Here is a 4,409-nt window from a genome sequence, read left to right as displayed (position 1 = left end):
ATCTCTCCAGCCCCCTTAGTCCAACTTCTAAAGTCTTCATAATTTATAGCAGTCTCAACAATGTTAAAAGTCCAAAATTCAAAGTCTCTTATGAGATTTATCCAATCACTTAACTGTAATTCCCAAAGCAAGACGGGAAACCAGCTGGGCAAACTCCAAACTGTGTGCATCTGTACGGTTGATGTAAAAGCTGTCTTCAGATCTCCAACCCCTTTTTCATCTTTGTTGACTGCAACAAATCTTCTTTTTTCTCGGCTGGTTAGCCTCTCATAGGCTCTCTTCATGGTGCCAAGCCTCAAATCCTTTGCATGACCCCTTCAGTCCTGGGCCATCAATTGAAACTGAGGCTGCACTTTCACCAATGGCCTTCCAGGGCCTCTCACAGTGCTGAGCCTCAACTGTCCTTCATAACCTCTTTATACCTTCAAAACCAGTGCCACCTGGGTTACTCTTACACATTACCAAATACAGCTGCTGCAGGAGATACAACCATGGCTATCTCTGGAGCAAAGCTTCTTTGTGCTCCCCAAAAACACTTTCCAGAAGATTTCACCTCAGTGATGCTGGTCTCTTCTTAATCATCACTAATTTCTTAGCCCCAGCTAACCAGCATCAATTCTGCCTGTAGTTGCCTTTTCATGACTGTGAAGCCAGAGACAAATGGCCAAAGCTGCCAAGTTCTGTTGCTTGCAGGAGCTAGAATATGGCCCCCGTGTTCTATTATTACATTATCACTAGCTCCCTCTTTTCCAACACCTTCACTGCCTAAGCTTGGCTGTCTTGGATCTTTCCCTATAGACTGACTTTGAACTCAGAGATCTGCATGTCTGTCTCATAAGCACTAGGAACCTACCTCCTCATTTCTTAATGGCAATGGTCCTGGTATACCTGTATGAGACTGAGTATGAGTTATATATATATTGGAAGATCTCTGTTTCAGAAGACTAGTTACAGTTGTATACATAACAATCTTTTTATGAATCTTTAATAATTTGAGAAGTTTCTATATGCAAAAGTAGTGTCTCTGCATATTTAGAGTCAGTAACTATATTAAGAGGTTTTCTAAAATTTGATATAAACATGAGAATTCTGAATTCTGAATTGAACAAGTGCACTCTGCATTATGTTACTTATGTTTTCTGACTCATAACCTCCTCTTCCTGATTTATTGCCATCTGTATAAAAAGGTAGGAGTTTTCAAAATTGGTTTTCTCACTAGCTGAGGAAGAATCCAATTAGGTTTTCGTTTTTTAGTAAACTAAACTTGCTTGGTTTTGTGGCATTTTTTGTTAATTTCTTCCAAAAATTACTGCAAGCTGTTTGCCAGTCTTCATTGATTACACATAGTGGGGTAATTTCAGCATTAGTGTAAGGTACAATCTCAGGTCTATTCCTGTTAACTGATGTAGTCTTATGGTTCCTTTCACATTCAAATAAAAAACTTTTCTGTATAGACTTATAATTTTTTGCTTTGTTTATGTGTTTTAAATATCCACTCTAAGATCATATCTTCTCTATGTGTAAGAATTCCTGTGAAAGAATGAAAGAAGGCAAAATAACACAGTCTAGTTTTGGATGCAAGAGGTCCACATACGCATGTTATATCTCCTCTCTATCAGATCCCATTATTTTTCAGATTCAGCTGATAATTTTCTTGGACTACTTAAGTCTGAATCACCTTGTAAGATTTGAAATAAAGTTCCTAACTCTTAAGTAGTTAATTCAACTGTGGACCTACTTCAAGTGTTTGTCTAAGGGAAACAGAGAACCTCTCTGGTAACATGAGTGTGCAGTACAAAGTGTAGACCAGAGCTCTGAGCTGGGATTTCAGTCAGGTCAGCTATAGGTGGGCAATGCCACTTAGTCAGTTTTCTCTTTTTCATAGATCATTTTCACATGATGATCTGTTCTTTTTCTTAGATGTTTCATAGTCCAGGGATTTTCACCTTGCTTACTGTATTGTCTTATTCTTCTGGAAAGATAAAGCAAAACCCTGTAGGACCCCGAACTCTGCGCAGTGCCTTTTTTGGCTTGTTATAACTTTCCTAGTGCAAAATCATTTTTGGGAACAGAAAAAGTATTATCATTCAATTGAAATAAATAAAACTGAAAATTTGAAGCTAAAATCCTCCTTAGTATATGTGTATAAATACAGCTATTTCTTTATATATAAATTCAAGATTAATGTATATATTTTTTGATCACAAGAGAATTTGCTTTGAATTTTATCCTGCTTTTTCTAGTGGCTTTTAAACTTAAATCACTATAATTCCAATGGCCTAACTATGCCTCCACAGTGCTGGGATTAAAGGCATGAATCACCACCTGACTGTGAATTTTTTGTAATAATTATTCTTATAAGGTTATTCTTTTTTACTTCAGTTCTCCATCTACTCCTTCCCACACACACATTTTTTTTTTTAATGTTAGGGATAAACTTTCAAGTTTTTCAAATGTGTAATCTATCATTCTTGCTGCAAATTTTAACATTCTAGTCTTAATTAAATATGATGCCATTTTGCCCACTATTTCATTATATTCAAGCATTTTGTTTGTCTTATCTCTATGAGCTTGATGTCTTTACATTTTACTAGATACTGCCATTTCCAGCCATGCCTCCCATGACCAGATATCTTTGCCATTTTTCTGCCAATTAGTGGTTTTCCATTTTGATGATCATATAGCTATACCACTGCACAAACAACTTTTACTGGAGAAGATAGAGCTTTTTCCTTTGATTTTTAGGTCTTTGTCTTATAGCCAATGATGCTACACTAATTTCGTGGTTGCTTTCCACTAATTTTGGTCCCATCAATGTTTGATGAACCATCAGTAAACCATGGGTTTGTCAAATGTTTTTAACATTCCATTGATTCCCACAGCTTAATATGTGCATCTACTGAGGGAGCCGTAGGCAGAGTAGGCAACTGAGCTATTTCCTCAGCTTGAGAAGGCACATACTTCTTTGCAACATCATGCTCATGAAAATAATTCAGATAGGTAGCAGTTCTATGGTTCCATAGGTAACAGCATTTCTTCTATGGGCAATCCTGAGATGGACTCTGCCTTTGAATTTGACTCTGCCTTTACCATCATTGCAAATGGTGTCCTTAAGGAGTAGGGTGGTTGGCCATGAATGAGTAAAAGGTTCTCTATGCCTTGAAAATATCCTGAGTTATTTCTCAAGTAAATAGTAGTTATTCTTCATATATAAAAAGTATTTATTTGTCTTAGAAGCCAATAGGTGAATGTTGATGTACTAATTTTCTTTATGAATTGTCTCTATTTTGCTAATTCCCCAATAAGTATGTTATCTATACTTATAGCAAATCAAGTCAGAAATTCCATAAAACCATTAATTCATCTAGACAGCATTATCTCAAGAACTTTCATCTTCATATTGATCTGTAAGAAACTTGGCCAATAGAGTAGGGTATCAGCTATGAAGTAATCACAAGTTGTAGGAAGTGAGGGTCTCCTACAGTGCCTATTCACACCAAGCCAAATACACGAGGAGTATGGCAATGACAAATATGACAAAGCACATCAATAGCAAGAAGCAATGTAGGGACAATGTCTCTGGGATCATGCTGTACCAGAGCTCAACACGGCAGATAAGCAGGATGGTGGGCTATGCTCACTTGCCTACTGTAGCTCTTCCTGTATGGTATTTACCAAATTGCATTTGTAGTAACCATGTACAGTGTTTTTCATAGTAACTTTTAAACATGGTATTGTATTTCACTAGTGTGCAAACATACTAAATTAGTAGTTCTCTCTGAGTTTTTCCCCTGGGTCATGGAACTAAAGGCCTGCACCACCACAACTTTTTTCACTGTAACTCTAGAATTTAGAAAACAACTAACTGATAGCAATCTACTAGTCTCTGCTTTTGAATGTGGTCTACACAAAAATGCTGGGATTGCTTAGACTGTTATGACAAGTTTGACAAATTAATAACCTAAAATAGATTCATATATGTTGCAGGAATATAAAAAAATTAAATGAATCCACCCTGCAAACTCGCTTTCCCAGCGGGCCACATTTATGAGCCAGTACCGTTCATCCTCAATATTAAGCTACAGCAGGTTTTTGTTATTCCCTCCCAGCAAGCTACATCTCGCTCACATGCAACTCTTTACACACTCCCATAATTATTCATCTAAATAATTCCTAAGACCAGGTAAGTAAAACATGACTCTTAATGTCTTAATATCCGATCAGATTTTTATAATAATAAAATCACAATTCATAAGATGCCAATACAATAATTTCAGAACCAAATAATAAAGATAATATTCTAACCCAATTAACCTATTTTGTAAAAGCCTTTGCTTGGTTGTATAACCTCATGGGGTCCGGCTCATCCTCATCTTCTGTCTCCATGATCCCAACCACTCCTCCTCCTG

The 4,409-nt window shown here is 36.7% G+C and overlaps 1 pseudogene; it reads right to left on the bottom strand.

Moving 5' to 3' along the window:
- The window catches only part of LOC116083870, a 3,735-nt pseudogene extending 2,771 nt beyond the window's left edge, over positions 1 to 964 (bottom strand).
- Positions 965 to 4,409: the final 3,445 nt, after the last annotated feature.

This window comes from Mastomys coucha, unplaced genomic scaffold, assembly GCF_008632895.1.
Source record: "Mastomys coucha isolate ucsf_1 unplaced genomic scaffold, UCSF_Mcou_1 pScaffold8, whole genome shotgun sequence".
Classification (NCBI taxonomy): Eukaryota; Metazoa; Chordata; class Mammalia; order Rodentia; family Muridae; genus Mastomys; species Mastomys coucha.
Note: the sequence above shows the minus strand (reverse complement) of the source record. Positions and strands in the feature narration are given on the sequence as shown.